Genomic DNA, 22153 nt, shown 5'->3' with positions numbered 1-22153 from the left:
AGTACATCTAGTACGTGTCAATTATTATGAAATATGCTAATCTCTTGGTTCTCAAAGAAGCAACATACAGTTGCTCTCTCAACAACGGAAGCTGAATATATATCATTAGGAAGCTATTGTGCTCAACTAATGTGGATGAAACAGCAACTTCACGATTTTGGAGAAATAAATGCAATCATCCCTGTATTGTGTGACAACACAAGTGCGATCAATCTATCAAAGAATCCCATATTACACTCCCGTGCCAAGCATGTTGAAGTGAGACATCACTTTATCAGAGATTTAGTAAATAATGGTGACATCTCCATTCAGTTCATTGATTCGAAACATCAGCTGGCTGACATGTTCACTAAGCCACTGGACAAACAAGCTTTCGAATTCATCAGAGGAGAGCTAGGAATATGCAATCCACTTGAATAAATCAGGTATGGTTTGTCAACTCATCGAAAACATCCACTCAGCAAGAAACAACGGACTCCAGGTACGCAATCGCCAAATTCAAAAATTTATTACTGTTATAGTAACTGCCCCTGGGAATTTCCTGATCATTTTGCCATGCTGATTTACCGTCGGTATACCCGATCTCCTCTCATCTGTTATTATCTCAATTTTTCTTGAAAAACTATTGAAATAAATAAGAAAGTTACCATTATTAAGTAATGGCTAACCTTTTGAATGTGGCCAAATTGCTCCTATTTATAAGGAGATAGTGCACATGATATCCTTTATCTCATAAACTGCCTGGATAAATCGCTCTTCACCTTCTATAACTTACCAAGCCGTTCTCAACTTCTTCATTCACATAATCTGTCTCTCAAATGGTTCCCAAGTCTCGCAAAGCCATCGGCATGCACAAATCCACTCACACCAGTACGATGCTAGCCAGAGTCTCCAAGGAAGGATCATCACACATTGATCTTACTGGTCAACTAGAAGGATCGACTAAAGTACCTCAAAGTCGGAGTCCTCTTGGTTCTCCACATATCAAAGAACATGGTGAATCAGCCACTGCAAGCATGGCCCCTCCATCTTCCACAGAAGGAATTGTTCCAAGTGCCAAAACTGCAGAATCTCAAATGCGCTCTGGAAAGGGAAAGGCCATCCCATCTGATCTTCCACTATTACAACTGGAAGTCCCCTCATAGCCAACCATTTTGCCTAGCACCTCTCTTGAACAAATAATACAGGCATTCGTCAAAGAAAAAGGGTATGTGCTTGTCCCTGTAGCAAGCAAGGTTCTTGAAACTCAACCCTGGCACTACCTACTGGCGAATCCTCTCAACCACTGCCAACATTACCATCCACAAAATCTTCCACTGAGAAAGAGGAAGAAACTGAACCCTCAAAGAAGCTAGAAGTAGAAAAAGAGCCATCATCTCCCGTTCAAACTCCTACTCCTACTGCACAAAGCGATCCAAGGACTGAGACAGAAGAAATCGCTGGAGATAAAACGCGAGAAGACGACGATGACCGGGCTTTTCAAAACTTTGAACCTACTGAAGGTTTCTTTCTCGACCCCTCATTCGGTTCTAAACTCTTCTACAATCAAGAACATAAGGACACCTTTGAATTCTTTGATAATCGAGGTCTTATTCCACATTGTTTTGTAAATTTCGACTATCTTGATGCACATGGTATCTTTCTCTCTAAGCTGTTTGAAGATCTCTGTCTAAAATTTTTCAGCACAATGTAAGATAAAGTGCACCCCACTCTCGTGGCCCTGTTCTATTCAAATCTACATTTTTCAAACATGGACACCTTCATCTTCTCTTTTGCCAAGAAAAACTACACTGTCACTTTGGATGAATTAGCCAAAATCATCAACACCGAGTTCGATGTTTTAAAAAAGATTCTTGTTGAGCCAGATACTGCATATAACTTCCTTTTGGAAACTCCTGATTTTACTCGAGGCTCTAGAGAAATTATTTCCTTGTACCTACTGCCCCTCAAAGCAAACTTCATTCAGAAAATATTGACTCTCTACCTGCGACCAAAATCATCCTCCACCAATGATGTATCTTGTTATGACGCGCGGGTCATCTGGGCCATTCTCACCAAATATGAAGACTTTTCCCTAGCACACATGATTTTCATCCACATGTACCGAACTGCCTAATGCAAGATAGGCAAGCTACCCTGCGGTACCCTTATTACTCGTATTTTTCAGGCACGAGCACATCGACTTCTATGATATTGCCCCTTGTAGCATGTCTCATGTGGAGATCGGGAAAAAGACTCTAGACAAAATGATACTGAGAATGATGCCTAAAGGATGGGCCAATTAGAAGAATGAAGTTGTTCTCGTAGGTCAAGGAGATGATGAAAAAGCGAAGAAGGTTCTTCAAGAAAAGCTGACAGCATAGGCTGCATCATCCAGTAAAGAGAAAGGCAAGGCAACCACACAGCAGACGTCTACTCATCCACCAAAACTAGAGAGGTCCTCTTCTCCTGCCGAATAATCGGCTACTCCTGTTGCTGAAATCTCGAAGCTACAAGCTGATGTTCAGGATATTAAGAGCTCCATCACTTCTCTCACCAAGTATTTGGTGAAAATCGAATGAACATTGCTTACCTTAGACTGCTATAACCCTGCCCGACCTGACCCTGAGGAACTAGCCATTCAATCCTCCACTACCAAGCAAAGAAAACGACCACGCACATAATCTCTATTATTTGCTCATGTTTTTCTGATGCTTTTGTTTGATGTTGGACCTGCTGTTACTATCCACTCATGTATGAATTCCTTATCAATGCAAGTCCTCTCTTTTCTATATGCTTTCTATTATACGCTCTCTTTTTGCTGATAACAAAAAGGGGGAGAGAACCTGGATGTGAACGAAGGCGAAATGAATTACATTGAAACAGGGGAGCAACATACTGAATTGCAAACATATGTGAGATATGGAGAAATAGTGTATTGCATCAAAATAGGGAGACCTACATCGAAATAGAAAGAACAATGAATTGGGTAGATAGACTCTAATCTCTTGCAACCTGTTTCTGATGATAATCGCTCACTTCATAGAATCTAGAAGATCTGTTCTTTAAACTAGTATACTTTTGAAAGATCATCTAGATATTGTCTCTAATATTTCTTGCAAATTTTTAAAAGACATTCTGCAAAGTATATTCTCTCTGAAAAATCTTCACTCTGCAGATTTTTGTTAACAGCACATTAAACTCATTATATTTGTTTCACATCCTCAGGATAGTTTTGTTATTATCAAAAAGGGAGAGATTGTTAGAGAAACATCTCCAAATGAATTTTGATGATACCCAACTATCCTTGGTATAATATCTACATTGTCTAAGTGCATATATATTCAAAGGACTGAGTGATACTTATAATGTTATTCATTGAAGAGAAGATCACAATACTATCCTTAAAGGATCATATAAACAGCATCATCAATCTCAAAGATCAGCTAAATGCCGATGTCTTATTCAAGCTGAAGAGATCTAGTAATTGGTAATGTTTGGGTAACGGTTCACTTAATATGACCGTTATGTCACTATTATAGCCATTGGGACTGGATAGGTACAGTAAAAGACACGACAGAAAGGAGAACAGTCAGTCTGATAGGCAGTCAGAATCGCAGCTACAGTACAATAGCATAAGCTATTTCAGGAAAGTCTGCAGAAGTTCAGGAATAGGCTGTATGGGCAGTTAGTTCCAAGGACAGCAACTCCAACAACTCTATCGGCTACTTTGCCCCTCCAGCACATCAGCAACGACTAATTTGAAGATGCCTATAAAAGAGAAAGTTTTTGAAGCCAACAAGTTAGAGAGAGTGTGTATGTGCTTACAATATTTCTGAAATCTCTTACTTGCCGTGTACTGAGCAAAAAGCTCATGTTTGTCGATAGCACTTGCTACATTGTAATTGTGTTGAAGTTTCAAGTGTACCAAGTGATAGAAGCATCCACCTCCTAGTAGTGTAATCTGCAAATTGATAGGAGTGGTACTTGCTGAGTGTAACTTGATCAGCAAATTACTAGTGCAATCTAGTCTAACTTGTGGCTGTTAGTGGTGAGAGAGGATGGAGGCTTGGAATCAAAGTTGAACCACTATATATCCTTGTGTTTAGCTGGTTATACTTCTATTTATCATCTCTAGTATACAAGTGATACATTGTTTCTCACACATATAGTGTTTTCTAACATCTTTTTGTTACACGCTGTTTTCCGTAAAAAATTTAAATTCTTCCAAAGCAAACTATTCACCCCTCCTTTAGGTTGCATAGTTATTCCCAACATTAACAAAACAATGTCAGATCAATAGCAAAGCCTTTGTTTTGCTTCAATTATATACATGAAAGGTAACCTCATCCTCTCGGTATACCGAAAACACAATCAAATAATCACACATGAATTCTTACCTCCCGTCGGCACATACAATTCACACAAATAATCACACGTAAAGCCTCGCTTCCAATTGGTATACAACAAATACACATAGTAATCAAGAACACTTCATATCACATATTCATACACAATGCATCCACACGTGTTCTGATTATTACGACCGCTCACAGCCACGACTGACACTCGCGTCGGTGGTCTTCCAGCGTAACCGGGCATCATCCAGGCCTATCAGGCACGGCAACATCTTGACCTCACTCGAAGACGGCATTCAGTTAAGAGTATCTTTCTGAAATCTATCTACGAATGGCATCCGAAATCCATCGGGCTTCGTCCCCCGCAATCATACAGGTACGGAACCATTTATGTGATCACACAAGCATATCAAGCACTCAAGCCAATTATTGTCTTTCACTTAAGCCAATGCAAGAGTGTTTAATGCTCACACGGTTAGAACATCTAAAATCCCGCCTGCATAAAAATGCACAAAATAATCACATGAGCACATACACTTTACCTTGATCCTCATAACATATACGTGCATCAAGGAAACATATAAGTTCACACTACAATCAATAACGAGAATAAGAATAGCAGAAGCATTTCGTGAGCAAACCATACAAAATTAATACATGGGCTTCCTCTTCCTAGAACAAGCAAAATAAAGCAAGACAAGCATTAGCATCACCCAACGATGATTCCAATTAACCTTCCATAACCACATAATCCATCCATAACCATTCCTAGCTAAGGATAGCCATACACATGATAGAACATAACCTCATAGCGACGATTTCTCCTATTCCGGCAATCACGTGGCAAGATTAATCCTACCTTTCAATCAACTAGGCACACGACCGACATTCTAATTCCCGAACCTCATACCTCAAACATAACATGAGCAAACCATACAAGATTGCTGTACGGCTTCCTCTTCCTAGAACAAGCAATATCATGGTAAAACAAGCTCAAATAGATTCAACCTAGGCCCGACGCGCATAAAATAACATCCTATCCACGGATTAGAAGAACTATTTACTAAACCGAGTGAACTATGGATGACGACGAACAAACGGCTATGGCAAAGACGTGCGGTCGGCGGTGAGACGGCGCGGTGGCGTCAAGGTGGTACTGTGATGGCGACGAGCGGACGACGCGGCGTGGCGACGGTGGCGACGAGCGGATGGCGTAGCCTGGGAACGATGGCGACGAGTGGTTGGCACGGTGCGGTGGTGGGCGAACGGCGGTGGACGGCACGGCGGCGAGTGGCGGTGGTGAGAAGAGGGCGTGAGGGAGAGAAAGAGAGAAATGAGAGTGAGTGAGAGTGAGTGAAATGAGAGAAGTGAGAGAAGTGAGAAGACTTCCTTGAGTTTGAGAGAGAGCAACAATGCGATTGCATTTATGACCCTAGCCTATGCCTCCTTAATTTGCTCCCATCTAAGTAACTTCATGGCCAAGAGGCCATCTTGCAAATCTTCTTCAACAAGTCTTACTCTTAGGCTATTATGGCTACCAAAATAGGCTCAAGCATTTAGTTGGAGACTAACTAAGGGAACCAAACTAGAAACCAACTAAGTTGATCTCTTTCCCTCCTTTCCCAAAGTGGCACTCAACCCCTTCCAAGCAAGACCAAATTTTGGTCTCAAACTTCTAGAAGGTGCATTAAATGCTAGACCATAGGTTATTAATCATAGAACACTAATCATACACATGACACATTAATGTGCAATTTTCTTAAAATTAACAAAGGGTCAAATGTGGGCTAGAATGGGCTTTACCCTCTTAATTGGTGCCTAACAAGGCCAAATAAGTTCATTGCGCTTGTCTTGGCGTGGGCTTTCGTTGGGCTGCCAATGCTTGGCTTGTGTCTACTTTGTCCAAGATTAACGGCCCAATGATGCGTAATTAAGCGTCGTCGGATTGAGGATGTCACAATGGACGTCCCCAAAATTGTCAGTCATCTCTTCAAGCCTTGATTTCACGATGGGGGACTCTCGGTGACCAGCAAGTCAAGTAACGCAGCTAGGCAAGGGTTTGCGTTAATAAAGCCACAAACTCGCGATCACTACGGCTAGGAATGCAGCACTTTGCTGGATAATCTGAGATCTCTGTGGCAGGAGCAGTGAATTGCGATATGGCTGTGTGGTGTGCAGGTTCGTGCTCGACAATGATTGAACAAAATTAGATCGATGCAAAAGCAAAGCACAGTGACTATAAAAAAGATTGAATAGCGATTGTGAAATCAAACGCAATTTTGAAAGAGTACATATTAGTCATCCAGAGAGGTCGTCCTTGAGATGTAATAGTTTTTATTGTCTCCCAAGACGACCCAGTGTGCTTGACTTTTTATGGGTGCCCCTCCTTCTGTATGTGTGCGTTGAAGGGATGGAGGCGCAGCAACGAGTGGCCCACAACCGCCTGGGAAGAACTTCCTTTCCTCGGGAATTGCCTCTTCCCCACCCTCCACGAAACTTTTTCCTTGCGGCCGTCAATCTCTTTCTCTCTCGCCCTTGTGTGGCCGTGTATCGAATTGTGTAGCCTCCCTTTCTCGTGAAAGAGCCCCTCTATTTATCCTCTCTTTTCTCTCGTATCTGCCCACATTGCAGAGATTGTGGGGCCTCTTTCAAGAATATCGTACTTTCCTTTTTCAACTTTGACCGAGATTGCTTTCTGCTAATAAAGATATAATTTTCAATGAATGTTACCCCCTTGCTTGGTCAGCTACATAGCCTCCGTGTGACAAATCCTTCAGGCCGTGAACATGTATCTTTAATTTTATTTCCTCCTTTCGACGAATGTCCCTATTATTTCCAAGTTTAATAATGCAATACCCCATTGATTACATATTAAAAAGGAGATTGAGAGAATATTTTCCCGGATAATTTTCATTGTTGTATTTCAATGATATTTATAATACATGTACAAGGATGATAACAACAAAAAAAATGGAGAAAATCTCAACTAATTGACAGCTATTTACAACAATGAGAAGGCTGAAATTATGGAGGATAATTTGAATTTTAAACTGATTCTCTTATACGCCCCCTCAATATGGAGTTTCCATCGGAAATGCCAATCTTGACTCGAAGTGTTTGCACGCACTGTTTTGACAGTGGCTTGGTAAGGATGTCCACTAGTTGGTCATGTGTGGAAATGTGAGTGACTCTAAATTGTCTATCTTTTATGAGCTCATGAACGAAGTGGTAATCAATTGCAATGTGTTTCATGCGAGAGTGGAAGACTGGATTGGCACACACATAAGTGGCCTCAAAATTGTCACAATATGTCGTGGGTGTTTCAAATGAGTGTATGCCCAGTTCAGTGAGTAAGTTTTAAATCCAAAGTAATTCCGACGAGGTAGAGGCAATTGCTCTATATTCGGCTTCTGTTGATGATCGGGCAACAGACCGCTGTTTGCGGGAGCTCTAAGAGATAGGATTAGCGCTAAGATAAACAATAAAGCCGGTTGTGGAAGTCCTGTCATCTGAATCACCAGCCCAATTTACATTGGAATAAGCATGTAAAGTGGGATTTGTATCTCGCCGGAAGTGAAGCCCATGGAATAGGGTACCTTTAAGATATCGAAGAAGGCGTTTGGCAACAGACCAATGATGTAATGTCGGCTTGTGCATGAACTGAGATAATTTGTTGACAGCAAACGAAATACCCGGTTGAGTTATTAAGAGGTATTGAAGGGCACCGACGAGACTCCGAAATTCAATTGCGGATGTGTACCCTGAATTGTCATGAAGTGTAAGCGTATTACCGGTTGCCATTGGTGACCCAACATCCTTTGCTTCGGCCATTTTATGCTTTTCGAGTAGATCCCGTATGTATTTATGTTGCAAGAGCAAGAGACCTTTCTTGGTGGGAAGTACTTCAATTCCAAGGAAGCGGCCTAAGGTCCCCAAATCTTTGATCGAAAAACGCTTGGATAATGTTGCAATGAAACCATTGAGAAACCGAGTGTTGTTGCCCGTAATGATAAGATCATCAACATATACCAGGAAATATGCCTCTGCCATTGTGTGAGTAGATAAAAAGGGAGCTATCGGCCTTGGAATTAGAAATGCACTTAACTTATTGTACTAGGCATGAGGAGCTTGTTTGAGCCCATAGATAGCTTTCGTAAGTTTGCACACATGATCGGGTTTTTCAGGGTCTTTGAAACTAGGAGGTTGTTTCATAAACGCTTCAGCTTGTAGCGTTCCTTGCAAAAACGCATTGTTTACATCCATTTGGCATAGTGGCCAATTTCGAGTGAGTGCCAGAGTGAGGATGATGTGGGCTGAAGGTTTCTTTAAAGTCAATTTCCGGTCTTTGGTGAAATCCTTTGGCGACAAGATGCGCCTTGTATCTCTTGATGCTACCGTCAGATCGACGCTTGATCCTGTAGACCCACCTACAACCAACAATATTCATGGAAGAATTCTTTGGGGTTAGTTCCCAAGTTCCATTTCGAATTAAGAATTGATTTCCTCGGACATAGCAGAGCGCCATTGGGGATCACTCAAAGCTTGAGTAAGTCCACTTGGTTCATAGGTTAGAGGTATGGGATGTTTTGTGGTGAGTGTATGGATTTGTTTAGGCTTGAAAATGTTGTTTTGAGAGTGTGTGATCATGATATGGGTACAGGTAGGGTGATTTGGGTTTAGCAGGTTTGGGGGCGGTTCGGTTAAGAGTGGAAAGAGTGTGGAGCTGGTTGGTCGGACATTGGTTCCGGTGGAGATGCTGCTAGTTGGATGGTGGTTGTTACTTGGTGAGGTTTGAGGTGTGATGCTGGTGGTATGTGCATCAGATCGAGGTGTGTGTGCGGTGTTAGAGGAGAGAACACTTACTGAGTTATCGAGTGGATTGGCTGGCAGAACTTGCGTGTCAGCGGGGCTACTAGGAAGAGTGCTTGTCACGGCTGATGGCGTGTTCGTAGCAGGAGCAATATATGGCACAGTGGGTGACTGAAGAAGAGGTGTTTTGGCCGAGAATGAGGGGGAGGACTCGGGTAGGTTCAAAGAGGGTATAGAAAGACGGTTTCATCAAAGACAACGTGACATGAGAGGAATATTTTTTTGGTAGTAGGATCAAAACACTTGTAGGCACTTTGAGTTAAAGAATAACCAAGAAAAATACATGGGCGGGAGCGCGGTAAAAGCTTGTTTTTTGTGTTTGGCCGAAGCCATGGGTAGTAGAGGCATCCGAAAATTCAGAGTTTTAGGTAGTTCGGGGGTTTGTCGAAGAGGCGGTGATATGGACACTTAAGAATAAGGATATTTGTGGGTAGGCGATTTATGAGGTATGTGGCGGTTTGGAAGGCGTAGATCCAAAAAGTGGGAGGTAGGCCGGCTTTGTGTAGTAAGGTTATTCTGGTGTCGACGATGTGCCAGTGACGTCTTTCAGCGGTGCCGCTATGCTGTGGGGTGTATGGAGGTGTGGTCAGGTGTGAAATTTCGTGTTTTGCTAAAAATGGTTTGAGTTTAATGAATTCCTCGCCCCCATCGGAATAAAGAGTTCGTATTTTTTGTTGAAATTGTTTTTCAACAAGTGTTTTGAACTATTCAAAAATAGGTGTAACATCGGATTTGTGGTGGATGGGATAAAACCAAATATAACGAGTGAAATGGTCAACAAAAATAATATAATAACAAAAACCATCAATAGATAAAGTAGATGCCGGACCCTAAACGTCCGTGTACAATAAGTCAAGTGGATGTCTACCTTCTAAAGTTGAAGAATGAAATGGTAGTTTATGACTTTTATTGCAACGATAAGAAGCACATGGTAACTTATTTCCTAGACTAGACTCATTTGAATGCGGAAGTGAAAAATGCTTAATGGTATGACGTAAAATATTGATGGATGGATGACCTAATCGATCATGCCAAGTAGTTGCTCGCGTCCGCTCACCAACCAAAGCCATGGGTGAGACATGTGGCTGCCAAGAGGATGGCAGCCACCGATAAACGCCGTCTCTAAGTTCTCCTCGAAGTAGCGTCGCCCCCGTGCGAAGTTCCTTCACCAAAAAATGAAAGGCAATGTCGCGACCTAAAATTTCTCTCAGGCTAATGGATTATTAAGACTAAGCCTAACTCGAGCCCTCCCAAGCCCTACCAATTCGCAACTTAGGGTTTAAGTTTTTTAACATGCAAAAGTTTTCATACTTGGAGTCGCCACTAATCTATTTGTGGTAGGTCGATTAGAAACCTAAATAAAACATAGGGAGATATGTTTTATTCCTACGAACCAGAGATTCTAAGCTCGGGGACTTGGTTACGCTAGATCTAGTCTAACGCCCTTTCGGTACCTTTTCTTTTCAAAAATATTTATGCGGGCAGTCTGTATCCATTTTATTACCTAATCACTAACATGTGAGATGTTCATGCGAGTGCGTAAACCACCAATTTAACACCCAAGAAAGCAGTAAATAAATAGCAGGATAACATACCTTAAAGCCACGCAAAGCATCTGCATTGTTAGTAGAAAATCACACTGACAATCCTAATATGATTTCTAATCAACAAAGCAAGGCACTCAAGATGTTCATTAGGGTTTGCGCTTTATTAAAATGCAAACTAACCTATATGCAATGACGTGCAAAAATGACATGCGATTAATGCAACCTAGCATGCAAACTATATGTCATGCGACGACGTGACCTAATTCTAATGACGGACAAATAATTTATTTTTTGGTATTTTTTCAATGAAATTCGGAATAAAAAAATGCCTAAATTAACATGCAACCTATTCTAAAAAAAATAATAATTTAATCTATCCTAAAGTGTCTTCTTTTTGGTATTAAAATTCGAAATTAAAAATTACTCAAATTAAGAATGCAATCTATCCTATTCTATCCTAAAGCAACTCATTCTTTTTGGGAAATTTTTTTTTTTTGAGAAAAACAAGATCAATTCAAAGATAGAAATCGAATCAACACGACACCATCTCGCACAAGAAATATTACCGATATCCGTTTAAATTTAAAAACAATAGATTGACGAATCGTATCCCAGGCATGAGGATCGGATTGACCAATTTTTCACACAAACGCGAATCATATCTCGGGCGGGAGATCGGATTGACGATTTTCCGTGCGATCGCAAGTCATATTTCGGGCATGAAATCGGACTGTCAATCATATGCATCGTTGTGAAATTAGGAAATAATTCCTAATTTAAAGTTTACTCGGGGACGTAATAGATACGGTGATATCATTCAAAGATTGCAATGTTTCAAATAAGGAAACAATATACTCAAAAGTCAAATTATATGAGCTTTTTACCTAATTCGAATATTTGCTTTCCAAGTTTGAACGTCTCGGGATCGGGGACGGTGGCTCACGGTGTGACTCGGAATTTGGTTCGCTGACTTTACTGGTCAACAAAGCAAGAAGGTGGTGGAACGTGGATAACCTGCAAAAAATAATCTTGCATGGGCTAGTTGCTGGACGACACACCAAAGGAACTTCAAGGCCTCCAATTGTCGCTGACGAACTTCACTGGTGCTCTGGAGACCAGACTTCAAGACTCGCGGCACAGAATTTGTTTGAGTTGAGGCGGCAAGGTTTGGTGCTTCGTCAATGCGGCTGAATGGCATCAAGATTTTTGGCCACGAACTCGTCAGGAAGCAGCAGAGTTGATGAAGGTCGCGGAAGTGTTGGTCAGTAGAACAGCAGAGGCGGCGACTACACGAGCGGGAATAGCGGTAGTGACCAGCACGTCGTCATCGGTCGGGGCAGCAGGCGCCAGTGCAGGGGTAGTAACAACAGCAACCGACGTCGGAGAAGAGCAGCCGTGGGGTGGCAGCGTCGCGGAACAACAGCAGTAGCGGTCCGCAATGACTCACGACCACAGGTATGGCTGTGAGCGGTTGGTGAAACGTCGGGCAGCAGCGACGAGCGGCCTTCGAGCTTCACAGGGCAGCAGCGGCAGCTTGGCGATCAATTGGCTTCTGCGCTCAGCGTTCTTGAGCGATGAGCTGGCTCGGGTGGCGATGCGGTGGCGCCGATTGGTGCGGCAAGGAGTGGCACGACCGACCTTCTCTCACTCTCACCCACGTGTATCACTCGCATCTTTCCGAAGATTATTCTGAGAATTCTCGAGCTTCCCCCTTCTCTTGTCTATGTGTGACCCTTTTATAGGTAGGGAGGTCCTAGGTTTTCAAGGAAAGAGAATAAATCTGCTTTCCTCTTATGATTATTTAGAATATATTACATTTCAATTCTTTCCCTTTGTTGTGACCTTTTTCTTTCTGTTCACGCCACCGAAGACGTAAGGGCCTCTTGATAGTGTCTAATATATTGCTCAGAATATATGCCCCATGCTGACCAAATTCCCTTTGCTTTTTTTTCTCTTTTGTTATTTTCTTTATATTGTTTCCCCTTTGCACGAACGAAACCAAATCTACTGATCCTCCTCCCTCTTCCTTGCAAATCCACGTGCCCTCATTGAAGATATATTAAGATCAAGTATATATCACCACGTGCAACCTTGTCCCTTACCGAATATTTCCACCCCATCCTGTCCAAATTCCAGCTTTGTTCACTTTTTCACGTGAATATTGTTATCTTGCGCCCAAAGATTTTCATGATATTTTCTCAATATTTCCTAATCCACTGTGCCATACGCGCAACGCACATGTCAATCTTGACCACTTGAGGGCATAACGAGTTGGGCCAAATCTTTAATTCACACGGGCTTGATCCAATTAATTCCATTGGGTTCAGAACCTCTGTACTTGAGTCCATTAACTCCAGTTCAATTAAATTTTGTTAAGCCCATCCGCCACCAGTCCGATGCAAATGCAACTACTTAATAAATGTTCTTCAAACAAAATGCTATGTAATTTAACTTTAATATTTTTGTTAGGGACTAAAATTTAATCCCTAATTTTCTATGCAACTAATCACTAAATGGTTAGTCAAAAATTTAAGTGTCAACAGGCAAAGAATTCAATTGAGGCTCGGTTAGTACGACAAAATTGTAAAACCGAAATTAAATTTTTGGTTATGTGAGAAGTGCGTACACATCAGACAATTGAAAGGAAGTATGCGGGTAATTTAATGTAGTAGAACCAATGTAAGTGATACTCAAACCTAAGCCATCACCAATGACTATCTCATCCGGGCCTTCATACTCGCTATGCAAAGATAAATTAGTGAAATCATTTGTAACTTGATGTGAGGCTCCTGAATCAATCAACCAACCCGCTTCTCGGGTTGAACTTGGACCGGCTGCAACATTTGCAACCGGAGCACGTATTGCTTCTCGAATACGGAAATAATTTTTGGCGGAGTGTCCCACGCGATCATAGTATTGACAAACGGGCGGGGAGCTATTGTGCTGTGGAAACCGTGAGTCACTGCTTCTATGATCTCTCTAGCGATCTGAATTGCGGGTGTCAAGGGAATTTCTAGAGGGCTCTCGGACCTCGAGTGTTTCGAGTGCTAAAATTGGCTATTACCAGCAAGACTTCATCTGCCATTTCTTCATGTTGAAGGAACATTTCATGGGCGATTAATTTGTTGTAAAGTTCCTCGAAAGTGATTATGTGTTCACGAGCATGAATTGCCGCTACGATTTCACAGTATTCCTATCCTAATCCCCGGAGAGCGTGGATGACAAGGTCATCGTCATGGAGAGGTGAATCAATCATTGCCAACTCATCTGCAATAGATTTTAGTTGCCGTAAAAAATCAGAAATAGAACAAGAGTTGCGTTTAACCGTTGATAATTGGTTCTGGATCGAGATTTGCTTGCGTAAAGTGTTGCAATTTTGTTCCATGCACTTTGAGATGTTGCACAAGAGGCAATAAGGGGAATGATGGCTTCAGAAGTGGAAGCAAAAATCCCATTGAGCAAGAGTTGGTCTTGTCTAATCCAAAGAAAGGAGGCGATATTCAGGACTGTTTGATTGCCGCGGTTGATCTCTTTCTGTGGGCAAGGATGCGTTCCGTTGATGAATCCTTTAAGGTCATATCCGACTAGCAAGGACATGAATTGAGCCTGCCAAGAAGCATAGTTGGTGGAAGTCAGCTTCATGGGAAGCTACGCACTAGCAGAGATTGCAATAACTCCGGTTGAAGTGGCTAGAGGAATTTCGGGGAGGATTGTTTGAGAAGCAAATTTTGTGGCAGCCATGGCTAGGAGCAGACACGTGATGAGAGAGGCTCTTAGGAGCAAACACGCTTTGATACCATAAAAAAAAGATTGAGAGAATATTTTTCAGGATAATTTTCATTGCTGTATTTCAACAATAATTTATAGTACATATACAAGGATAACAACAACTAAAAATAATGAGAAAATCTCAACTAATTGGTAGCTATTTACAACAATAAGAAGACTAAAATTATGGAGGATAATTTGAAATTTAAATTGACTCTCTTATACATGCGAGCTTCAACCATCAGGTGCAAAGTGCATCGTGATTCTTGCCCATGGGCTTGGCCAAACGCTCTTAACCTTGCGGCCTTAGTCCAAGTAAATAATTAAGCTTTGGATAATTTGATTAAGTCCATCCGCCGTCAATCCAATGCAAATGTAATTATATAGGCCTAAAAAAATGCTCCAAACACTATATGTAATTTAATTAATATTTTTGCTTAGGGGTAATTTTCTATGCAATGAATAACTAAATGGGTCATCAAAATTTATGTGTCAATAATGAGTTATTGTCAAGGACTTGTAGCTTTAATTTTTTTTATAATAGAGAATTACTTCCAAAAGCTTCTTGAGAAAATGTGGAAAGGCTTTGCAAAACTCGATGCTTCTCAAGATTTTGGGCGGTTCAACCTGGACTACAGAACTAAAAATCCGTAACAATGACATGGTTTCGTTGTGGAAAGGGTGGCAGGGACTCACGAAGCATTACTCCATTGGCTTGATCTAGTGATGGTCGGATATGGAGGAAGTTCTCAATCTCCGTGCATGAAAACTCATGGATAAGGGACAAGGGTTTGATCTACAAAGAATTCAAGGGAATGAGTTAAGACTTCAAATTAATGATTCAAAGGATTGAAACGATACTTTAACTAGAACAAGCAACTGGTCTGAAGATATCGTCTTGAAAGTTTATTGATGCTCTGGAATAGACACGAGAAGGCTCTGAATCCTCCTCAAATGGATTGCGCTGGTCTCTTTTTCCTCACGAGGTCTCTCTTCCCCCTCGGCTTTTCTGAGATTCCGTTGTGTGCGTAACGCTTGTCGTGCGTCTCCCTGAGTGAAGAGCCTGATTGGTCTATTTATGTCCTTCTGGTTTCTTTTTTGGCGTCTGCTAGCTTGGTATCTACCTCTCTATTTCCTCATGGACGAGAATCCATGTGCGTCCCTTGGACACGAATCCGAACGGTGCTTCTTACGATTGCCAAAGAAAAAGTCCCAGGTATAATGAACATTTGATGGAAAATCAGGATTCGGTGGAGTCCGCTAAACACAGGATTCGTTTTTCTTGCTTCGAGAAAACATGAAGGCCTCATCCCTATTTGACTTGTTGCCCGCGACCTCAAGCTCTCTCCCTCCAATTTCAGTCAAACCCATTATTCATTCTTTCCCTTAAAATTTGCGCGAAACATACCCTTTTCCTTTGTCAATTTCGGTGTCCCCACCTTCCACAAATGCGTTGATTCTTACTTTGCTTAAGGTTGTCCAAGGTGGCAAGGAATCATGCCCAAGCATGATATGATTCCATGCTGTTATGAGAGAGCGAGAGAGAGAGGGGCCAGGCTTCAAAAGGGCTTTCGGACCTAATCTTCAGAACCGAAATGGGCCAAGGCTTTGGGTGCATGCTAGGGCCTTACTAAAATAACCACATTAACCCAAACCAGGATGGCTTCTTGCATGAAATTTTGAGCCGGCTCGTATATCGAGGATAATACATCTTTACAGCATCAGAATTAACAGGAGTGGAGAACTCACGACCATCCATTTCTACGAGAATCAGGGCACCTCCGGGAAGCACCTTTTTAACCACATATGGACCAATGTAGTTTGGGGCAAATTTACACCCAGGAACAGGAAAAACTGGTAGTACCTTCCTTAGGACTAGATCATTTACCTCGAAGTGTCTTGGACGCACCTTTTGGTTGAAGGATCTAGCTATCCTCTGCTGATAGGTTTGACCGTGGCAAATGGCTTTCAATCGTTTCTCATCAATCAGGTTCAACTGCTCATGCCTTTGTTGCATCCATTCTGCCTCAGACAACTCCACCTGAGACAAGACTCGCAGGGAAGGGATCTCTACTTCGACGGGCAGGACTGCTTCCATACCATATACTAAGGAAAAAGGGGTTGCCCCGACAGAGGTTCGGATGGAAGTCCGATACGCCATTAGTGCAAATGGCAACCTTTCATGCCAGTCACGATAGCTTTCAGCCGTTTTGGCCAGGATCTTCTTGATGTTCTTGTTAGCGGCTTCAACTGCTCCATTCATCTGTGGACGATAAGGAGATGAATTCAAGTGCCGGATCTTGAACTCGTTGAACAACTGATCTATGAACTTGTTGTTCAAATTTGTCCCATTGTCGGTGACAATAGCCTCGGGGACACCATAACGAGCGACTATGTCTCGCCTGATGAATCTTACAACATTCCTTGCAGTGACGTTCACATAAGATGCCGCCTCAATCCACTTGGAGAAATAATCAATCGCGACCAAAATAAATCGGTGTCCATTTGATGCCTTGGGATTAATTGGGCCAATCACATCAATGCCCCACATTGAAAAGGGCCATGGCTCAGACAACTGATGTAGTTCTGTCGGGGGAACATTTATTTTATTCCCGTGAACCTGACAGCGATGACATCTTCGAACATGTTGGATGCAGTCACTTTCAAGACTGAGCCAATAATAACCCAACCTCATGATCTTCTTAGCTAGCATGTGGCCATTCATGTGTGGACCACATATCCCCTCGTGTATTTCTTGCATGATTCTGGTAGCTTCAGCCGCATCCACACACCTCAGCAGGATTGAATTGTAGGATCTTTTGTATAGCTTTTCACCACTGACAAAGAATTTTGAAGCCATTTTCATTATGTACTTCCTATCGGCAGGGGTGCTTCCCTCAGGAAATTCTTGTCTCTGGATATAACTCATGATATTGTAATACCATGGCTTTTCGTCCGGTTCTTCACCTACAATCATACAAAGAGGCCGGTTTTGTCGGGACTTCGATCTTCAAGGGTTCTACCTCTAATCCACCAGTCACTTACAGCATGGATGATAATGTAGCTAGCGCATCAGCGAACTGATTATGGGACCTTGACAAGTACTCAAAGGAGATATTCTCGAATTCCTCCATGATTTCTTCGAGGTATTCATGGTACGGCACTAGTTTGGTGTCTCTCGTCTTCCACTCTCCTACAGTTTGGAGAATAATCAGAGCAGAATCACCAAACACTTTCAACTTAGTTATCCCCATTTCCACTGCGGCTTGGAGTCCGAGAATGCAAGCTTCGTACTCGGCTATGTTGTTGGTACAGGGGAACACCAACTTTGCTGCTACTGGATAATGTTGCCCATCTGGGGATATTAAAACTGCCCCAGTGCCGGAACCAGTCAAGTTTACAGCTCCATCGAAAAACATGGTCCATGCGTCTTCTTTTATTACCAGAATGCGATCTTCTGGAGAATATCTATCATCATCAGGGATTCCAGGATTTTCGGCTAACACATCAGCAATTACTCGGCCTTTAACTGACTTCTGTGGCATCATCTGGACGTCAAACTCTGAAATTAAAATCTGCCATTTGGCTAACTTCCCTACCAAAGCCGGTTGATCAAGTAAATACTTGATGGGATCGTTCTCAGTCACAAGCAAAGTCTGATGATGCAGTGTATATTGTCGCAGCCTATGGAGCACCCATACTAGTGCAACGCAAGTCTTCTCGGCTTCAGGATAATTCAACTCTGACACGGTGAACTTCTTACTTAGGTAATAAATGGCTCGCTCTTTTCCATCTTCAGGATTTTTCTGGGCTAGCATCGCACCTAGAGACTCGCTATGAATCGTGAGGTAAAGGATCAAAGGCTGGCCCGACATTGGTGGGACTAGCACTGGTGGTTTCATCAGGTACTGCTTTAGTTCGTTAAACGCTTCCCGACAATCATCGTCCCATTCCACTTGAGCATTCTTCCTTAGAAGTTTGAAGAATGGCTTAGCAGTTTCAGAGAGTTGAGAAATAAAACGGGCTATGTAGTTCAATCTACCCAGGAGGCTTCGCACTTCTTTCACGGTCGATGGAGGTTGTAACTCACATATAGCCTTCACTTTGGAAGGGTCAACTTCAATACCCTTACTGCTTACTATGAACCCGAGTAATTTGCCCGAGGTTGCTCCAAACATGCACTTCGTTGGGTTGAGACGAAGCTTAAACTCACGAAATCTCTCGAATAATTTCTTCAAGGTATCGACGTGACTCTTCCCAGACTGAGACTTGGCGATCATGTCATCGACATAGACCTCGATTTCCTTATGCATCATATCATGGAAAAGCGTCACCATTGCCCGTTGGTATGTTGCCCTGGCATTTTTAAGGCCGAAGGGCATGACCTTATAGTGGAATGTTCCCCATGGAGTGATGAACGCTGTTTTCTCCTTATCATCGTCCTTCATTTTTATCTGATTATAACCCGAGAAACCATCCATGAAGGAAAACAGCTCGAACCTAGCAGTACTGTCCACCAAAACGTCTATATGTGGCAATGGGAAATCGTCTTTAGGGCTGGCCTTGTTTAGATCACGATAGTCGATGCAAACCCAAACTCGGCCATCTTTCTTCATGACTGGCACGATGTTGGCCACCCAACTGGGGTATCGGGTGACTTCAATAAACCCTACTTTCAAAAGTTTCATGACCTCCTCCTCTATCTTCTTCGAAAGTTCAGGTTTGGTTCTTCGCAGCTTCTGTTTCTTGGGCGGCATGTCCGGATTAGTAGGTAGACTATGCTCCACAATAGAAGGGTCTAAACCCGGCATATCGGTATACGACCAGGCAAAGATATCCTGGTAATCCTTCAGCAGTTGGACCAAGCGTTTCGCTTCACCTTCGGGAAGGGTTGCCCCTATCTTCACCTCTTTGGGTTCTCCGGAATCACTCAAGTTGACAGTGATAGTTTGGTCTACCGTTAGGACTTTAGGTCTTTCATGATGCTCTAGATCGCGCTGAAGGTCCGAGGAATCTTCGAGTTCATTGGCGTCATCGAGATCAGGCTCGGTGGCACATAATTCATCAGATTGGACCGTTTTCATACCCTCACGTGTCACAAGATTGCCCCTGAAACATAAAGTAGGGGGTTCAGAAGGACAAAACAGGGCTAAACAGTGTATTTTTTTATTTCTTTTGATTTTTTTTTGTGACTTGTTTTCGAAATTCTTTTCAAAAAAGTTTTAACACGAGGAAGCATGAAGAAGCCCAGGCCTCAGAATTCTCCTTGGACTATATTTTTTTATCGGTTGGATATCATCACCAGGCTGGTTTGATGTACCTCAACATGCCCTCAAAAATGAAAATAACTTGTAATTTCATTGATTATCACCAAATGAATTACATTTATTGGAATGGAAATTGCAACAATCAAGTCCTAGAAATGAAAAGTCCTGAAAAGCAGCTCCCGAGACGGGGCAAGTCCTAAAAAGCAGTAAAAATTCCCACGCAGGGGAGTGTGCGAAAAAAGTAAAGGTGTTACTCTTGCGGGCCAGTGCCCATTCTCTCCAATGGTCCTTCCTCGATAGCTCCAATGAAGAAATCATCGAACAAGGCAGTGATTCCATCCATTGAATCATCAGGATCTTCTGTCATTAGAGGTGTTGGATCATCCATACCTCCCCATCCATCCGGGACTATGTCACAGGGGTCAACATAGAAGCTCGGGGGCGCCGAGTATTTCACATAATAATCGAACTTGCCGCTCGGTTGCCCCAAAGTGTCGATCACCTCCTTCTCTTCATGCATCATTCTTGCAGGGCCTGGGAATGTGGCGCGGATGTGTGGAAGCAACCTACCACGCCCAAGCTCTCCGTTATTTTGGGTAATTCCACGCCCACGTTCTTCACCATTCGGCTTTTCTTCGGACCGCTGTCTATTCTGCCCATCTCCTCGGCCTCGACCTCAACCTCGACCACGTCCACGTCCACGTCCACATCCCCCATTATTTGGCTTGCTTGACCCCTGGTACCCCAACCCAGTAGTGTGGGGCCTCCGAGAGACTTTCACCGGTTGGCGGATACCTTGACCATTCCTACCAAGGCCTTCACCTGGAGTAAAGCCATGGGACACCATTACTCTGCCAACCATGACTGCAGCATTTGACACCTCAGGTATGGGCGGTGATGATCCTCTAGACGCATGTATGGTTGATACGAGCTCGAGCGACTGATAGCTCGATTCTATTTTGCAATCCGGCTCAACATAGGGGATAGCCGTTGCATGGTAAATTGGATGCTCTTCTTCACCGTGGACTGTGACTAACTTTCTCTCCACAACGAACTTCACCTTCTGATGTAAACTGGATGGCACAGCTCCGGCAGTATGAATCCATGGACGACCCAGCAAAAAATTGAATGCAGTGGGAATGTCCATAACTTGAAATAGGATGTTGAACATTGTTGGTCCTATTTGTATATCAAGGTGGATTTCTCCCATCACTTCTTTCTTTGTTCCGTCAAAGGCTCGCACGGAGGTCTTCGCAGAATTTATCCTAGAAGGATCTATCTTAAGGCGGTGTAAAGTCGCCAAAGGACAAATGTTCAAGGCTGATCCGTTGTCAATGAGTACCCGGGCTACATACGAGGCCTTGTATTTGACAGAAATGTAAAGTGCCTTGGTATGCCCCCTCCCTTCCAGAGGGAACTCTTCATCTGAAAAGGCTATGAGGTCCTTGAGGAGTATAGAACCTACAAATTCCTCCAATTTGTCATGATCGATCGTCTCTGGCACGTGGACTTCACTTAACACCTTCATTAAGGCCTTCGATGCTTGACGGATATGCCGGAGTAGTTTAAGCGAGAGATTTGTGCGGGCATCTTGCACAATTGTTCAACTATGTTGTATTCGCTAGCCTTAATCACGCCTAGAAACTCCTTGGCTTCTTCATCAATAACGGGTTTTGCGGGTTGGGCATTAGCTTGGCCATAGGTACGCCTAGATCTGGTAACCAAGTCGACATTGAGATTGTAAGACCAAGGGACTGCCTTATTATCACTGTAATCATACGGTTGAGGTATCTCGATCACTATCCCTTCATCGGTTGTAGGCATGCTTACTACGATCTCTTCATCACCGTGACGCGTCTTCAAGCGGAGGCATGTCTTGGTGGCAGAGGTCGAGCTTGTCCTTCCGTGTTCAATGTAGCAAACTCCTCGTCCCAATTAATAACCACTTCGGAGATTGTGGAGACGATGCCAGTGTGATTGGCATAGACAATCATTCCGGCTTCTACCATTTCAGAGATTCTTTTCTTCATGATAGCCCGGGAAGGACTTCATTACTCGGGTAATAACCGGCTTTCACCAACTCACCGTAGACGTCGGCGATGTACACCTTGACATTCTTGATTCGACTAGCATCAAAACTAAATATGGCATTCACATTGCCCGCATGATCAGGGAGCGGGTTGCTCTGAACATTCGGCTTAGCGGGTTGAAAGGAAAATGCCTTTGTGTCAAGCAAGTTCTGGATCCGATGCTTGAGAGTGATACAGTCATTAGTTGAATGCCCCACTTCACCCATATGATAATCACATTTCTTGAACGGATCGTAGTTATAGAACTGCTCGGGGTTGGGCCGCTTTGGCTCAGT

General features: G+C 42.9%; 1 pseudogene; it reads right to left on the bottom strand.

Annotated features, from left to right (window-relative positions):
* Window positions 1–4804: 4804 nt before the first annotated feature.
* LOC115663043 (uncharacterized) lies at window positions 4805–20505 on the bottom strand (annotated as a pseudogene).
* Window positions 20506–22153: the final 1648 nt, after the last annotated feature.

The sequence above is a fragment of the Syzygium oleosum genome, unplaced genomic scaffold (assembly GCF_021117445.2).
Source record: "Syzygium oleosum isolate NSW1041296 unplaced genomic scaffold, Sole_v2.1 Sole_v2.34, whole genome shotgun sequence".
NCBI lineage: Eukaryota > Viridiplantae > Streptophyta > Magnoliopsida > Myrtales > Myrtaceae > Syzygium > Syzygium oleosum.
The sequence above is the reverse complement of the archived record's forward strand: the minus strand, read 5'-3'. Positions and strand labels throughout refer to the sequence as shown.